This window comes from Pan paniscus, chromosome 12 (genome assembly GCF_029289425.2).
Source record: "Pan paniscus chromosome 12, NHGRI_mPanPan1-v2.0_pri, whole genome shotgun sequence".
Classification (NCBI taxonomy): Eukaryota; Metazoa; Chordata; class Mammalia; order Primates; family Hominidae; genus Pan; species Pan paniscus.
In genome coordinates, this window is record NC_073261.2 from 28,837,319 (window position 1) to 28,855,918 (window position 18,600).

At 46.4% G+C, this 18,600-nt stretch overlaps 1 pseudogene; it reads right to left on the reverse strand.

Annotated features, from left to right (window-relative positions):
• Nucleotides 1-13,914: 13,914 nt before the first annotated feature.
• Nucleotides 13,915-15,893, reverse strand: LOC129397217 (cilia- and flagella-associated protein 144-like; annotated as a pseudogene).
• Nucleotides 15,894-18,600: the final 2,707 nt, after the last annotated feature.

The window sequence follows — 18,600 nt, forward strand, 5'->3', positions numbered from 1 at the left end:
TAAAAAGGAAATAAATTATGTAGTTGTGAGTTATTGGATGACAAAATAAAACCCAGCACAGAGGGCTGGATGCAGTGGCTCACACCTGTAATCCCAGCCTTTGGGAGGCCAAGGTGGGCGTATCACAAGGTCAGGAGATCGGGACCATCCTGGCTAACACGGTGAAACCCCGTCTCTACTAAAAATACAAAAAATCAGCCAGGCATGGTGGCGGGTGCCTGTAGTCCCAGCTACTTGGGAGGCTGAGGCAGAAGAATGGCATGAACCCAGGAGGCAGAGCTTGCAGTGAGCCGAGATTGCGCCACTGCACTCCAGCCTGGGCGACAGAGCAAGACCCCATCTCAAAAAAAAAAAAAAAAAAAAAAAAAAACCAGCACAGAGTAGGCATGCCAGCATTCTCTCACTTCTCAGCCTGCAAAAAGATTTACCAATTTACCTCATTTTCTTCTGTTCCTTGTTCTGACCTCAGTGCATGACCCATAGCACCAAGTGTTACTGTCGTTTATGAGTGAACAATTGTGTTAATAAGGAAATAAATGGAATGTTTTCCAGCATTTTGACCTTATTTTTTAAAACTTTGTACCTCCCAGAGCTGGGAAGAGATTCCAGATTTCCAGACTTAGTCCAGAGTCATGACTAATGCTGGACTTCGTCTATAGCTCTTATTGAAATGTCAGAAAACATTTTTTGCCCCAAAAACTATTAACTGATAAATTTATAGCATCAAACTGCATTTTTTAAAGGAGGCTTTTTGTTTTTTCTTTTTTGAGAGAGAGAGAGAGTCTTGCTCTGTCACCCAGGCTGGAGTGCCTTGGCATAGTCTCAGTTCTCTGCAATCTCTGCCTCCCAGTCTCAGGTGATTCTCCTGCCTCAGCCTCCCAAGTAGCTGGGACTACAGGTGTGCACCACCACATCCGGCTAATTTTTGTTTGTTTGTTTTTGGTAGAGACGAGGTTTTGCCATGTTACCTAGGCTGATCTTGAACTCCTGGACTCAAGTGATCCACCCACCTCGGCCTCCCAAAGTGCTGAGATTTCAGGTGTGAGCCACCACACCTGGCCAAAAGAGACTTTTTTTTTTTTTTTTTGAGACGAATGTCGCTCTGTTGCCAGGCTGGAGTACAGTGGCATGGTCTCAGCTCACTGCAACCTCCACCTCCTGGGTTCAAGCGATTCTCCTGCCTCAGCCTCCCGAGTAGCTGGGACTATAGGCACGCGCCACCACGCCCAGCTAATTTTTTGTATTTTTAGTACAGATGGAGTTTCACTGTGTTAGCCAGGATGGTCTCGATCTCCTGACCTCGTGATCTGCCCACCTTGGCCTCCCAAAGTGCTGGGATTACAGGCATGAACCACCACGCCCAGCCCATGCCCGGCTAATTTTTTTTTTTTTTTTTTTGATTTTAGTAGAGACAAGGTTTCACCATGTTGCCCAGGCTGATCTTGAACTCCTGAGTGCAGGCAATCCGCCCACCTCGCCCTCCCAAAGTGCTAGGATTACAGGTATTTGGTTTTTTGTTTGGTTTTCAAGCAACCTTTCTAAATTTTGCTATGCTCACTCTTTCTTCACATGTTGGTACTGGCTAGATACAGATTTTGCTTTCCTATTGGAGACTCTTTTGAGAGCTGGCTATCCCCTCTTGCTCCTTTTCTTTTTTCTCTTCCCTACTTTCAAGTTTCTTGCTCTTTTTCTTACCCCATAAGTTACCAGAAATTCATACCCCCTTGAGAGGGCTTTTTGTTTGAACTTCAGTCTTTAGTTTCATCAACTTTTCTAAGGAAATTGATCTGTTAATGAAAGTTGGCTTGCTTGACTTCAGAATATCTGTATTATTCAGTGATGTGTTTTTCTGGTTGCTTTGTTTGAGCATAGTGTAAATATCACCCATTGCATAGCTTTGGCAGTGACATAAATCTAGCAGCGTAAGACTGAGAAAAGCTAGAAGTCCCACCACAGATTGTATTTCAGTGAAAGGGATTCTTTTTAACTGCTTATAAAACTAAAGGAAACCTATAAACATGGGAAACAATTATTAAACCCACCATATGCTCATACTGATATTAAATGGTGTGCCAGATTCTAGAAAGAATTACCTTTTGGTAAGAGCACTGCTTGTTAACTATAGTTGATTGCTTTAGATGTCTAGTGTGTACACAAAAGCATGAATTTTATTCCTTATAACCAAAGTAGAAACCTACTCTGAGCAATTTGACAAAAGGTTTACATTATTTATTTTAGTGTAGTTTAAGATTACAGTAAGATACAATTCCCAAAGAGTGAAATATAAGACTGGGCGTGGTGGATCACGCCTGTAATCCTAACACTTTGGGAGGCTGAGGCGGGTGGATCACCTGAGGTCAGGAGTTCGAGACCAGCCTGGCCAACATGACAAAATCCCGTCTCTACCAAAAATACAACAATTAGCCAGACGCGGTGGTGCGGTGCGCACCTGTAATCCCAACTACTAGGGAGGTGAGGCAGGAGAATCACTTGAACCTGGTGGGGCGGAGGCTGGAGTGAGCTGAGATCATGCCATTGCACTCCAGCCTGGGCACACTCTCAAAAAAAAAAAGTGCAATATAACTTTTCACAAAATATGGAACTGTGGTAGTCTAGAACAATGTCTCAATATAACTCCTACACTAAGTATAATAGTAAATATCTGTATTTGGTGGCATAATATGTTCTTAGTATAAACCAAAAACACATGCTGAGCATTGGACATTGTCCAATGTTTAATTCATATGATTCATTCTGAGTTTCTGACTGAGATCATTCTTTCAGACTATGTGTATTTCTCCTGGGATCCATAAAATATGCAGCCCTAACATGATTTCATTTTTGTTTCCTTTCCTGGAAAAGGAGAAATCATTCAGATCAGCTTTCATATTGCCTTATAGACGATGACTTCAAAATAGTTTGAAAGGGACTCCTTTGTTCTAGAACTGCTCTAACACAGTAGCCACTAGCCACATGTGGCTATTGAAAGATTGAAATGTGGTTATTCCAAATCAGGATGTACAGTAAATATAAAATACACACCAGATTTCAAAGGCTTACATGAAAAAAGTAATGTGAAATATCTCACTAGTAGTTTTTATAGTGATTACATGTTGAAATTTTAACATTGTGAACATATTAGTTTAAATAAAATGTATTGTGAAAATTAATTTCACGTTTCTATTTACTTTTGATAAAAGTACTACTAGAGGCTGGGTGTGGTGGCTCACTCCTGTAATCCCAGCACTTTGGGAGGCTGAGGTGGGAGGATCACGAGGTCAGGAGACCGAGACCATCCTGGCTAACAAGGTGAAACCCCGTCTCTACTAAAAACACAAAAATTAGCCATAGTTTTTTAATACTATGAATTAGCTGTAAACCCTCATCACTCCTTTCCAAGACCCTGGCTTGAGGGAATTAGAGACTCCCCTGGGAATCCCCAGGGACTGACCTGGAGGTAGGGCTGCGAGCGGAGATTGGACCAGAGAGGTGAAATACAGGTGCTGAGTCGCTGGGTTACCTTTACATTCACCTTCCCATAATGACTGAGTCAGCCACAAAACCCACTACCTTTGGTATCTCCCCTCAAATACCCTGAGTCAGCTCATGAGAGAGGCCCTGGGAAAGACCCAGTCACATTAAATAAAGGGACCGGGAAGGTGTGGTCTTTCCCCGGAGGACCAAGCAAGATGAAGATATACATGCGAAAAGTGCTTGGCAAACCGTGGGAAGCCATGAGGAGCTGGCCTGACAAAATATGGAATGTGCTCAGGGAGCCTCAGTCCCCAGGGCCCCCCACACCCATCAGCACCCCATAGTGATGCAGACCACTTCCTGCCACATCATGGTTGACCTTTCCTCGGCACTTGGTCCTGTTTTTTATTTATAAACTTCCCTCCAACACATGCTTGTTTGGTATTGATCTGGGGCTGTGTAAAGTGGAAAATTCCTTCCTGGTTTCCTTGAAGAACAGAGGCTGTTCCAGATGAGGTCTGGAGTGAGCTACAGAGGGTGATGCTGGCTTTAGGAGTGGTGGCTGCTGGGTCTGAATGTTAGAGGCCACACATCTCCAGTAGTAGTATTATTCTGGGAGATGGGAACTCTGTGTGTGGATGTCCCCTCCCATACACCCAGGGACTTCTGAGAAATGCTGCTGTTCACTAATACAATTCCACCCTCATCTCCCAGGCTGTCCCTGGAGAGGAGCTCTCCACTTGAGAAGGACCTCAGAGCCCTGGCTCTTGTCATCCAAATTCACCTTTCCTCTGGGGCTCTTATAGGAAAGGTGAGAGTTGCCACTGCTCACCTGTGATCCTCTGGCATAACCACCTTGCAAAGATAACCCAAGAGAAATGGAAGCCTCAGGGATATACCACCAGATGAACTGACGGCAAGGTAGAGGTTTTCGCATTCCCATGGCAGGTTTCCTCATTAGCCCCCATCTCCCACCACATCAGAAAAGGAGAAAATAGATCTTTCCTGATTTCAGGCCCAGAACTAGGCTCAAGAAGAAAGAAGTGTACTCTCACGACTGGCTAAGACTTGCTGGACTGACACCTATGGCTGGAAGATGACTTGTTTTGCTCCACGTCTCCTCATTCCTACACCTATTTTCTGCTGCAGGATGAAGCTAGGGTTAGCATTCTAGACACCCAGTTGAGCTCAGGCGTAGAGAAGAGGAGGATGGGATAAGAGCTGGGGCCATCCCCATGTCATGGTGGGTGAGAGCTGGGGCCATCCCCGTGGTCATGGAGGGTGAGAGCTGGGGGTTATCCCCATGGTCATGGAGGGTGAGGGCTGGTGGGGGGAGGCATCCCCACGTCATGGTGGGTGAGAGCTCGGAGCATCCCCATGTCATGGTGGGTGAGAGCTGGGGGTCATCCCCATGTCACGGAGGGTGAGGGCGGGTGGTCATCCACATGGTCATAGTGGGTGAGAGCTGGGGGTATCCCTACATCATGGTGGGTGAGAGCTGGGAGCATCCCCATGTCATGGTGGGCGAGATCTGGGGGGTATCCCCACGTCATGGTGGATGAGAGCTGGGGGAATCACCTGTCATGGTGGGTGAGAGCTGGGGGGATCACCTGTCATGGTGGGTGAGAGCTGGGGGGATCACCTGTCATGGTGGGTGAGAGTTGGGATTCATCCCCATGTCATGGTGGGCTGAGCCCACATGGAAGCCTGTGCTTGGACAGCGTATGCCCTTTTCTCTGTTTTTCCACAATGAACAATTAAACTGTAAATGTTAAAAATATCAGTAATTTGTGAAATAAATTTTAGTCTCATTTGAGCCACATAAATCACAATTTTGTTTGTTTACCATGCCTGTCAAAATCACAAACATTTTCTTATCAGTTTAAATAATGAAAACTGATTTCTGCTAAAATCATCTGACAATTAGCTTGTCAACATTCAAATATTTTTCACCTTAAATCCACTACCTTCGTGGTGTGGTCCACTGAAAAGTTGGGCAAAACCCAATCTGTGATTGAGGCTATAGAGAAACATGAGGGTCATGCACAATAGCTTTTTTTCCCCACACTTAGTAGATGGACTGTTTCTCAGTCTGACAGCCACCAAAGCTTTATGTCCTGATGAATATTTTCGTCCTCTCATCCTCTCTGATGGCCTCATTTCTCCAAATTTCTTCTTCTCCTCCTTTTTTTTTTTTTTTTTTGAGACAGAGTTTCGCTTTTGTCACCGAGGCTGGGATTACAAGCATGAGCCACCGAGCCCGGTCAAGGCTTTCATATTTTTAAAACTTTGAAGTACCATGAGAAACATAATTTAGTAAGCAACTCAGTATGCACACACGGAATGGAAAAAGCTCTGTTCTATGTTATTTGTTCTATTTTGTTCAAGTCTAGCTCAATTTTTCAAAATGCCGGTCACAGCTCGCCAACTTGTTCTAATAACCAACTTATGCCTTTCCACTGCAATCTGGAGAGCTCAGCCTCTCAGGCTGCTGGTCCCCCTGTCAATCACGATACTTTGGCTACTTTGCTTTCTTCAATCAACAAGGCTTTATCAAGAACTTATGGCTCTTTTAATTATCTGACTTCCTGGTCAATCAGCTTTGTTTGTGGTTTTAAATGACCACAGGATAGTAGAAGTGAACATAATTTCCTGCCTGTGTAAAAGGATGACATCAAGAGGAAAAGAAAGCAGCTCACTGGGTGAAGAACCTTGAGAAAGAGATGAACATTTCCTCTCTTGAGACACAGGACAAACAAGGTCACGCCTGAGCTCGGCAAACAAGGACTTCGGTGCCTGCCTACGGCGCCATTGCGCCCTCTAGTGGCTGCTGAGGAACCGCTGTCCAGCCCGAAGCTCACAGAGCCCCGTTCAGGCTGCCGCAACCTACCTAGGCGGCCAGAATGGAGCCTTACAGGTGGGCGGGCATCCCGGGGTGCACACATTACCTTCTCGGGGCTCTCCAACTTAAGGCCAAGGATATCTTTCTTCTTTTTCGGCTGCTGAGAAGGTGGAGATAGTGCCATTTTCGAATGTGTTCCTAACTCTTGGGCTTCTGAGACTGCCGCAGTCTGTCCAAGGGTGGTGAGTGGGGATCAGCAGGCCCTGTTTACTGTGTGCTCGCAAGAGGGGACTGTGGTCATAGGGATTTCAGAGAGGTGGCCCTGGCGTCGGGCCCCTGGACTCCAGTCACAACTCAACCACTTGCTGAGGGAGTATGCTAGCTAAATCCCTCGTGCAAGTCAAAAACCCTGTGCCCCAGTTTCTTCCTCTGTAAAAAAGGGATAATACGATGTTGGTATCCTTATTGCCCACTACAAAAAGGGCCAGAGAATATGAACAGGACATTTACAAAGTAAGGATTAATTCGTACAAAAGCCCGGTGAACGGAAAATGTGTGTAACATCACAAATGATCTGATGCTGCCAGGTAGGGGGGCATTTGCCATGTGCCAGACCCTAAGCTAAGCTCTTTAAGTACATTATCTCATTAACAGTCAATTATCCTATATCCTCTCCATTTTAAAATGAAGAAAGTAAGTGTGTAAGAGATTAGATAACCCACCCAGGGGTAACACAGTTGTTAGACATGGCCCCAGGGAAGTGTATCACTGGCTGGGTATTTCACGATGTTACAGCATTCCTTTTAAATTGTTAGGCATGATAATGGTAGCATTGTTATGTTTCTAAAAGCATCTTATGTGTTAGAGGTGACATACTGAAACATTTGTGAATGAAATACTATGATGTCTCGGATTTACTTCAAAATAATCCAGTGCAGGGAGTGGTGGAGGACATGAGTTTGTGAAACAAGACTGCCCATGAGTGAAGTTCATTCATGAAAACATACAGCAGTAAAAAAAATTTTAAAAACAAAGAAACTCGCAACCCTCAGACACTTACGCAAGTCTGCTGTGAAATAAGACATCCTGGCTATTCTGAAGAGCCGGATGAAACTAGGGATGGAGATTTTTGTTTTGTTTTCAAAATATGAACAGCTTTTTCCTCCCTGATTATTTGCTCGTTGGGTAAATTTATGAAAACAGGAAGTTATAAAAATATTCATTATCCTTTTGGTGTATATATGAATATTCACATAGATTTGATCTTGCAATACCAACCTTAGATTTATGAATTGCGTTAGTCAGGGTTTTCTAGAGAAACAGAATCAATATGACTTTTATATATATACAAAATTAAGAACTGTCTCCCATGATCATGGAGGATGAGAAGGCCCACAATCCACTCTCTGTGGGCTGGAGACCCAGGAAGGCCAGTGAAATATTTCTTTAGTTGGAGTCCAACACCCTGAGAACCAGTGGCGCTGATGATATAAATCCTGGTCTGAAGGCAGAAGATGAGATGGTTCAGCTCAAGTAGTGAGTGAGGCAGATTTTGAAAGGGGGTGGAGAAGAATTCCTCTTTCTTCTGCTTTTTGTTCTATTCAGGCCTTCAAGGGATTTGGATGATGCCCACCTGCTCTGGGGAAGGCTCACTGTCTTACTGAGTCCATTGATTCCTGTGCTAATCTCCGCTGGAAACACCCTTACAGACACGTCCATAAATAATGTTTAATCTGGGCATCCTTCAGCCCAGGCAAGTTGACATATAAGGTGAACCATCACATGGATGTTTAGGTTTGTTCTATTTGTTACTTTTACAAACAGAGTGCATTCATCTGATCATTTGCCTTAGATAAATTACTGGAAATAGAAGAATTTATCTTTTAAATAGATCTATTTATATCTGATCATTTGATGCATTCTTCCAAATTTCCCTCCGGAAAGCTTGTACCAGTTGTGACTCCCACCAATGCTGGCTGAAGATGTCAGAAAGAAAAACCTATTCTAAGGTGTCCCAGGCTCAAGCCTGAGTTCCTAGTTTGGTAATGACACTGGGGAATTTCTTGTTTTATATATTTTTTGTGCATTCCAAAAGAAATGATCAACAAGCTGTGATGGGATGTTTTTGGTCTTGAAGGACCTAGTAATACACTTCTCTGTTTCAAGGTGTGGCTGTGCAATTCCCAGCCCCACTAGTCCCCTGTCTTGTATGTTTATCCATTGTACCTTCTCTGCTGCTGGTGATTCTCAGTAGGGCACGTTCTCAAGCAGGCCTCCCTAGGGGTGGATGGTGCCATTGCTTCCATCCAGTTGGATGGATCCTAAAAACTTAACAGGCCATAACACAGGGGTGGAGAAAGCTCAGAGCTCCTAACAAAAGGGGAGAACCATCTGGCCTTTCCCAGTACCTACTCTAGTAGAGCAGGTTAATTAAAAACAGAAGCAACCATAAGACCTGACTGGTGTTATCTCTTTTCCCAGCCCCAACCAAGGCAAAACAACAAAAAAAGCCCATACTGAGTCTCAGGGTCTTTTGTGTTTATGATTCCCATGTGTGTGGTCCCAGAGAGAAAGAGGTTGGAGGAGGCAGGGGCTTGAGGTCAGCAGGCTGCAGTGGAGAGCTGCTTTCCTGTGAGGAGGCTGAAGTCCCCTAAAACGAAGAGAAAGCTTGGGATGTTGGGCTATTCCCGACCCTGCTTTCATGTCACTCTCTCTGATTTCATTTCACATATCACAGTTGACAGGGCACAGATACTCTCGAGACTTTTTTTTTTTTTTGAGATGGAGTCTCGCTCTGTCACTCAGGCTGGAGTGCCGTGGCATAATCTCGGCTCACTGCAACCTCCACCTCCTGGGTTCAAGTGATTCTACTGCCGCAGCCTCCCAGGTAGCTGGGACTACAGGTTCATGCCACCACACTCGACTAATTTTTGTATTTTTAGTAGAGACGGGGGTTTCACCATGTTTGCCAGACTGGTCTCAAACTCCTGACCTCAGGTGATCTGCCCACCTTGGCCTCCCAAAGTCCTAGGATTACAGGCATGAGCCACCACACCAGGCTCTAGAGACATTTCTAAAGGGGATGCTTGGAATCTTGAGAAGCCTGTAGGTCTTCTTGTAGGCAATCAATTATCTGCTCATTGAAGTAAGAAAGCCAAGTACTTGATTGGGGGCAGGTGGGTGGGCAATGGTAGGACATTTACTCCCAGCCCCCATGCCTGAAAATCAATTCTCTTTCCAGTTTTCCAACTTTTCTGTTTCAAGCAACATCAGTCAGGTGTCAGAATGCCCACAAAGCTTTTCTGATTGAATGAGTAATAGGTAGGCTCTATTTTATTCTGTGTGAAAATTAAGGGTCTTTATCTCTCAGCTCTTACCATGGCCAATAAATAAATGCTTTGGAAGGTACAGCCGTGGCCTTCTCTGGAATTGAGGACCCTCAGAACACTGCTGGCACCCTAGACCTTCCACAGAGCTTGGCCCAATGAATGAATGATGGGAACTTGGACGCAACAGCAGTGGTGAGATTTGCTCGGGTCTCTCCTGCCCAAGTTAATTTGCATATCTGTTGTATGGCTTCCAAGCAAGGTAAGGACCATTTGGCCTAATTTTATTTGTATCTATAATCCAACCTAGGGGTTTGAAGGACAAATATCAAACAGTGGCAGATTTCTGTTTCGGTGTTGAGCACCGGGTGTCCCTTCAGGCCTTGTTCAAGGCAGCTCCCAAGAGACCAGTGGGCAACCTAGTGTTAGGAGGGTGCCTGTTCCACCTCTCTAGGGTATGAGACCAAAAGATGGGCTTTGTTTGGTTTCCTGGAAACTTCGCCTCTGTGAAAGAGCATTCAGGGATCTCAAAGGACCAATCTTGTACTTCCCTCCATGCCACCGGTCTACCTTCCAAGCCAAAGGTGCATGGTAGCCACTTTAGGGGGAAATGGGAGAACTCAGGTAGTCATTTAGCCATGCTATTACAAAAGTCCCAAACTGGCCTTTTGTAGTTTTGTTGTCACCTTCTGCCACTCATTGAACACATGGGCCTCCTATATGGATACAGAGGTGAGCATAGAGGCATGTCTCTGCCCTGATGGCATGCATGATCTAATAGATGGAGGAGACAGCCACAAGGAAGGGGTGGGAAGATGGCTGGGGGTAGGGGAGTGAGGAGATGCAGAGAGAGAGCAGGAGGAAAATCATGGAAGAAAGCCATTTGATGAGAGACTCTCTTTTTCTCTTTCTTTTTAAAAAATGCAACACTAGTCACAAGGGGTTGTGGCTGACCTGACTGTGACACCCCCAGCCCCCACCTGAGGAAGAGGCAACAGCTCCGGCACCTGTTTCTGACCTAGGGGCCAGGTGATGGCCCGGCTCCACACCACATCAGGCCTGAGTGTGGGAAAGCATTGCGGCCAGGAGCCATCTGGGAACTTGAAACAGAGCCGTGCTCTCCTCCGAGCTGTCTGGTTTCAATTAAACCCATGGCTAAAACCTCCACCAGGTATGTCCATTTGGGACGTTGTTTTGGCTTATTTAGAACAAATAATCTATAGTGGTTTTCCCTTGGTACTCAGGGAAATTGTCATCGGGTGAAACCAGCCTGAAATAAGTACTGAGATCATGCTTGGAGGTCCCGCTGGCCCGTGGGGAGGGGTGGCGGGGGCGGTGGCGCGGGGTGGAGGGAGGGTCGGTCCTGCTTTGCTGAGGACGGAGCGGCCTGGGAAAGAACGGCCTGGCTTCAGGGCTCGTCCTCGCCTCACTCTGTCTGCCCCTGAGGGTCTGTCCACCACAACACGAACCCTGTGGATGTTCCAGGGAGGTATCTGGTAGTCTGACCTCAGTGACAAAGAAGGGACCTTACAACCCAGGCAGATGAGCAGCGTTAAGTCCCAAAGCCAAGTGAGGGCTCCAGCGATTGCCCCACGTGTCCCGCAGGGAGCGCCCTGGTGTTTTTCCTTCACTTCCTAAAGGGATTCTAAAAAGAACATGCAACCTTGATTTGTCAGAAAGCAATAAAAATGCATGCAGAGAGCTGACTGGAGCCCGGATTCTACATGCCTCCTTCTTGCCTCAGAAACACAGAGGAATGAATGAATTAAAGACACAACACTCAGCCCTAGGCTTCAGGATTGGATGGGTGAACATTTTGGGGTAGGCTTTTCTAGAGATGTGCCATCAAGGTGGGAAGAGTGTCAAATGAAATCTCACTTTATAATCACAACAGCCCCATAGACTGTTGTGGCAGGTGGAAGAGAGGTGTAGCCAGGTAATTGAGTTCAAGGCAGCATGGTAGAAACATGATTTTTTTCCCCAAAGTCAAGCCCTTTTTTTCCATTAGGTAGAAGCTCCCTTCAGTTATTTCTGCTAGGTTTCATAGTTTTGCAGTCACTTCTGGTGCTTTGAAGAGTCATTTGGGGTTTATCAGATTCAGCTCTGGTTCATGTTAAAACTTTAATCATTTGATTCCAAGCTTTTCTTTTCCTCTACTCTGCTCATGGGATATGGGAGCTGAGACTAGTGGGTGGAATAAAGGTGGTGATGGGCTGCTGTCACACACCTGTCCTCTTCCTCCATCTCTCCCACCTCATTTGGAGCAGTGAGAGATGAGGGAAAAAACCATGTCTACATCTTTGACTACATATGATGGCTCTGCCTGGGGTACCACAACTGCCATCCCTGCTCATTGCCCAAGGGCATCAAGTGGATGGATGGTGACACCTTCATGTCCTACAAGGGGCTCACATCTGAGGAGAGACCCTGGCAAAGGTGGGTTTTGGAGGGACCCAGCTGTGCTTTCAGGCTGCCATGCAGTGGGTGGCCTCACACGCACACCTGTGGGGCCTGTGCTGCTTTGTGCCTGGAGCTTCTAGCTCAGTTTCCCACCACGGTCTACCTTCAGGTCTGCAGGTGCGCTGGGGCTCCATTTCCCTACTTCTTAGGAATCAGAACCTCTGGTGGCATGTGCCCAACTTTGAGGGGAGCAGGCATTCATGGCCCACTCCATTGGGCAGGGCCTCACCACACCACCTCTTCTCAAGTCTACTTTTCTCTAGTTCAGGGACTCAGGGACAGACAGTACAGTGAATCTACCAGCTAATCAGGTGCACAGCAGGAATCAAAATCCAGTCCCACTTTATTGATGGCACTCAAAGTTTTGGAATAATTATCTTGGGGATCTCCCCTCACCCTGGTAGAGTGAGGAAGAAATAAGCTCTTTTCATGAACCAAACACAAAGGCCCAAAGACGACCTGTGAGCTCTCCTCATATGTGGAGTGGTTGCTCATTGGGGTGGGGGTGTGGGTGGGGCCAGTTCCTAGGGAACGTCCCTCTCAGTGGGCTTGTGGCTGGTGCTCAGCATGTGCTGTCTTCAGCCTCAGCCTCTGCTGAAGATCTTGAACAAGAGGAAAGATACTGTGTGGCATCTGACACCACATTTTCTAAAAGAACTTCTGAAAACCAAAGAAAAAAGACAATAGAAAAATGGACAAACAATATAAACAGGAAATTCAAAGCCACAGGACACCAAATAATCAAGACCCATAGGAGAGCCCAACCTCACTAATAATAAGGGACATGTCATTACACAATAGTTACTGCTTTATATCTTGCAGATTAGCAAAGTTTAAAGGGCCTGGCAATGTTGGTGAGGTCATGGGGCAGTAGGGATGCTTCTCTGTTGAACTTACTGCTCACTGGTAGAATCACTGTGGAGAGAGCATTTAGCCATAATGCTCATAGCTGTTCTAGGCACATAGCCTAAAGAAGCTCTTATTCATGCAAATAAGGGCATGTGCATAAGAATATTTATTGATGTGTTATTTGTAACTGTGGAATTTTGGAAGCAGACTAAATATGTCCGTGGATAGGAGTACAGAGAAGCTGTGTACATCCCCCAAATCCACTATTATCTGCAGTTTAAAAAGAATGAACTTCAGATACATGTATGAACATGGGTAAACTTCAAGCCATGTTGATAAAAAGTTTCAGAATAATATGCACAATATTTATATTAGTTATATATAGCAAAATATAACATACAAAACAGAATCTAAGATTGTCTCACAAGGTTACTTGTGAGTTTATCATAGTCTTATTCACTTCCAGCTTTAATGTAGGATGCTTTTGTTACCTTATTCTGGGCTCAAGCTTTTGGGAACAGCTCATATCTGAAACATCAAAGGCCATTGATTCTATGTCCCAAATAAAAGCCTGCTATTGGCTTGAATGACAATAACAGACTTTTATTATTGACAACAGTAATAAAATTGATGCCTATTGCTTGATGCTGTGTCTCAGCTAGACCTGGCTTTCTATATAGGCAGTTACCTACCCAGTAACATTTTAGAGATGCTGGAAAGTTGTGTTGCTCTAAAACATCTCTGGGGGAGACCAGTCTACTACTACATACATTTCTAGAATTAAAATTTTAAAATAGTTAATGTATGCAATCAGCAAGAGTATTTTATTAATGTCTCCAACAGCTTCATTCACACACTTGCAAGGGTACATTTATTTGATTGCATTTCAATTTGATGGCTGAGATAGAAAGGAGACAAAATGGAAGCTTTGTTACAGGAAAGGAGTACAGAATTGACATTTAGTGCGGGCTGCTGTGGGAAGAAGGCATAAGTGGGCACCACTCTGGGGATGATGTTACAATGTTCTTTGGACAAAAGGACAAGGAAGGACAACGTTGAATGAATGCAGGTGTTTTGTCTAAACATATAAACAAGTCACAGCAAACTACACTCGGCATCATGAAATGGTGCTGCTGACCACTATAGGGATTCATGTTTTGTTGAGCATTTAGTATGTGCCAGGCAGTGGCTGTACAAGCCTTTACAAGAACCTTCTGAGGTATATTTTGCACATGCCTATATATCAGGCTTTAGAGAGTTTTGATCGCTTTCCCTAGTACTCCATAGTATTTGAACCCAGGGCTGGCTGACTCCAAAATTCAATAAGCCATAGTGCCCCTAAGTGACAGTTTCCCTCCTACTCTATAGTTTATTCCCGGAGAATGTGTAAGTTTGTAATAGACTACACTTTGGGTATGAGCAGTACATTTTCTCACCCTTCCTTTGATTCCACTAGGAAGCTTCCTGTGTGCATTTGGCTCCTGTGAGTCCATGCCCAGGCTTGGTCAACCCTAACATGGTACAGCTTGCACAGTTTGTAGGCAGCTTTGCAACACAGGATAGATGAACCTAAATCCTCGGAGATTCTTTTCAGCTGGATTAGGTGGGAAAAATTGTCTCTCTCTTGCTCCCTCTCCTACTCTGTCTCTGAAATGTGGGTATAGCTTTGCTGGTAGCAGTCTTTCCTTCCACAAGGATAGATTTTGTTAGCGTCAAGAATGAATCATGTCAAAAGTGAAGAGTCAAGAGATAAGCAGAATCAGAGAAGGAAAGAGAGACCAAGAGAGATCTGTGACATTGTTTGAGTCCCTGGATCCTGTCATGCCTGAATTCCTTGGAACTCTGAAGTTTAGGAGTTAACTATTTCTCATTTCTGCTTAAATTTGGTTTCTGTTTCTCACAATGGAAATAATCCTAACAAATACAAGCCTCAATATGTTAGTCTTTTCCGGCAGACTTCTTTCTGATTGATATCACCGTAGCAATGTGAATTTTTCTATGAAATCATGTAAGTTTCTCTCCTTGGAAAAGAGATTAAAAAGCCATACTAGGTTTGGGGTTCCTATCATAAGTGTGTTTGGGTATAAATTATACAATGGCTCAAAAGTAACATGAAAAATTTATTTTTGGGGGCAGTGCACACTTAGGGCATGAAATCCGGCGCCTCAGTCCACTGCTGGGATGCCACTGGTGGCCATCATCTCCTCCCAGGCTCCACATCTGAGCCTTGTACAGAGCGATGTCATTGCAGACCCTGCAGTGGTTCAGCCTGCGATCTGGGCATTCTGGGTTGAGGGAGGGCCCTGAGTCCCATGCACTTTCCTGGTTTTCGGTCTGTGTCTGGGTCCCTCTTCCTTGGTCCCTGGGCAGCGTGGTGAATGAGATTCGGAAACCTGGCGTCTCCAGGCTCCTCCAGGTTACCATGCCAAGACATGGGCTTCCTGGTGATCTGTGGACCTCGTGGAGGGGTTCACGTGATACCGCGCATAGACGTTCTGGGCTGGTAGCCCTTTGAGGTACAGCTCCTGCAAGATCTGGTTCTGACGGACCTCATCCTGGATCACCTTCTCCCTGGGGTGTCCCGCCATGGCCTTGGCATTGCTCCATCGGGTTCGATGCGCTCTCTGCTCCCTTGTGCCTCTCTCCCTGGCCCCGGGCTTCTGCCTTCTCCAGGCAACGGTGTCCCACACGGTCTCCAGGCTACAGCACTCCCACAGCCCCAGCTCCTGGCGACCCAGCCCTTACCCCAACCGCCCGTGGACACCTCCAGGAAAGGGCTTCCTGTCACGGGACAGACCCGGAGGTCATGGGCATGTGGTTAGGCCTCACCTTGGCCAGTCGTTTCTCTCCCAGCGAGCAGAGGCGCTGCTTCCTCGTGCTCTCCCTTCTCTGTCTCGGGCCTGTAGTTTGCTCCGTGGTTCCAGACCAAGGCCCACGGGGAAGCCATTGCCAAATGCAGAGGCTGGCCCGGCTGGCTGAGCAGGCAGCGGAGGCCGAGGGTGGGTGTCCGTGGTCCTGCGTCCCCGTGTCCACAGCCAGGCCGCGGGGACCCCAGGGTCCGCTCCTTCGTTGCCCGAGCACGGCACCTGCAGGGGCCCCTCCGTGGGGTCGTGGATCGTCAGGGCCGCGTGGGTGGCTGGGTGGGGGCGGGCTGCAGGCAGGCTCTAAAAGCAGGGGCTGGGCGGGGGCGTGGGGGGATAGGGAGGGACGTAGTGGAAGTTGGGGCCCCAACGGACATGCGGGCGGCAGATGCAGCGCTTATGAAGATTCAGGCAGGAAGAGCTCGGCAGGGCGATGCCCACGACGGGGTAGTGGACGGGGACGAATTGGTTCAGAGACGGGTAGCAGATGGGGCAGAAGGACGAGTAGGTGGGATGGAACAGGAGCGTAGTCTGCGGGTCCAGAAACGGGGGACGGATGGGAGGAAAGAAGAGCCGACCGCCAGGGCGCTGCAGGGTGGCGCCGAGCGGGCGCCAGGGTTGGGAGGCGGAAAGGCGGGGCAGCTTTCGAGTCATTTTCAGCGAGTGCAGCGCTCCCTCGTGGGAACGGTCGGAGTGCGCGGCGAGCGCGGGGCCTGCGCGGCTTTTATCTCCTCAGGGCGTTCCAGGGCGGAACGTGCTTTGTGACCTGCGCCCCCCGTGAAGCCGGGAGCCCCTCGCGAGTTGGGGCCCCATCTCAGGGTTTAGGAGCGAACGGGGAAATGGAAGACAGAGGAAATGGGGGGACATAGCAACCCCTATTCTTGTACCCTGTAGTTTTGCCCTCAGTAGGCAAAGGCTGATCAGAGGGCTAGGATACAGTTAGAGGCCGGGGGCCTGGGGGAGCGGCTCTGAGCAGGATCTGGGAAAAGGGGACGAAGTCAGTGCCCCAGGCGCCTTCCCTTAAGACAGCGCAGCGTTCAAAGCCCTTCAGTCCTTCACATCACTGCGGGAACATGCGCAATTACACATGCTAGGTCCATTTTACCCATGGGACAGGAAGGACCAGAGAGGGAACCTCCATAGGCTGGCGGTGGGTGACAAAGCAGGTGGGGCTAGAACTTGGGTCAGGAGAGGGCAGGTAGGAGGGAAGGCAAAATGCCCCAAGCGCGCACCAGCGGCCTTGCCTCTCCTGCATGTCTGGACGGGCTCCTGCAGGGGGCGCGTCAGAGCAGACCTGGGCGTTTCCTAGCTTACCCTTGGTCCCCGTGTCCCTTGGTTTGAAGCTTTACTCTTTAAAATACTTTTTAAAAATCTTTAAATATTTATTTTATTTCATTTTAGATTCCTGGGTACATGTGCATGTTTGTTACATGGATATATTGCATAATGGTGAGGATTTGGCTTCTAGGGTACCCATCACCAAAATATGAACATTGTACCCAACAGGTATTTTTTATCCCTCACTACCATCCCACCCTCCTCCATTTTGGAGTCCCCAATGTCTGTTACTTCCATCTTTATGTTCATATGTACTCATTGTTTAGCTCTCACTTTTAAGTGAGAACATGCAGTATTGTACTTTCTGTTTCTGAGTTATTTTACTTAGTATGATGGCCTCCAGCTCCATGATGTTGCTTCAACGGACATGATTTCATTCTTCTTTATGGCTATATAGTATTCCTTACCATGTTTTCTTTATCCAATCAACTGTGGCTGGACATTTAGGTTGGTTCCATGATTTTGCTATTGTGAATAGTGCTGCAATAAACATCTGGGTACAAGTGTCTTTTTTAATGTAATGATTTCATTTCCTTTGGGTAGATTCCCAATAGTAGGATTGGTGGGTCAAATGGTAGTTCTATTTTTAGTTAATTGAGAAATCTCCACACTGTTTTCCATAGAAGTTGAACTAATTTACATCCCCACCAACAGTGTATAAGCGTTCCTTTTTCTCTGTGTCCTTGCGTTGTTTTTTTGACTTTTTATTAACAGCCATTCTGACTGGTGCAAGATGATATCATTGTGGTTTTAATTGGCATATCTCTGATGACGAGTGATGTTGAGCATTTTTTCATGTGTTTGTTGGCCGAGAAACAACTTTTAATGTATCTACTTGGCATAACCTAGCCAGACAAATGCTTTCTATAGTTATGAAAGCGGAATTAAATTTGAACCAATAAATGTCATAATCCTCTACTACTCCATCACTTCTCCCCACTCCTAGACACACAAGCTTTAGGAATAAGTGAAAGAGTGAGGGCTGATCCCTAATGAGGCAGTGTGGAGCAGATGGGCTATCAGTGGGTCTCTTCAGGCGATTGGCTGGTGCTAGAGAGGAAGGGCACACCCAGGAAGGGACTGGGGCTGTCACTGGTACACTTGGGTTGTTCCGATGGTGCTTCAAAACACAAGAACAAGCCAAGCAACCACACAAATGGGGGCTAAGCACAGCCATGCTTTGGGTTAAGCGGGCATATTGTCATCAAAGACCTCTCCACCTTTCTCTGTCCTGAAGAAGGTTGCCCAGATTGTGAGCACAGCCCGTCCTGGTTCCATTTGGGGAGTTTGGGATGCTTAGAAATTTTCCTTTTCATACCTGACATGCCCAAATAAAGAGAGATCTCTTTCTTTTTCTCTTTTTAAAAGGCCTGATTTAAAGACTGCTTAAATCAACATAGATGAATTAGATAAGTCATTATGCAACAATGCCTTTTCCATAATGACTCAA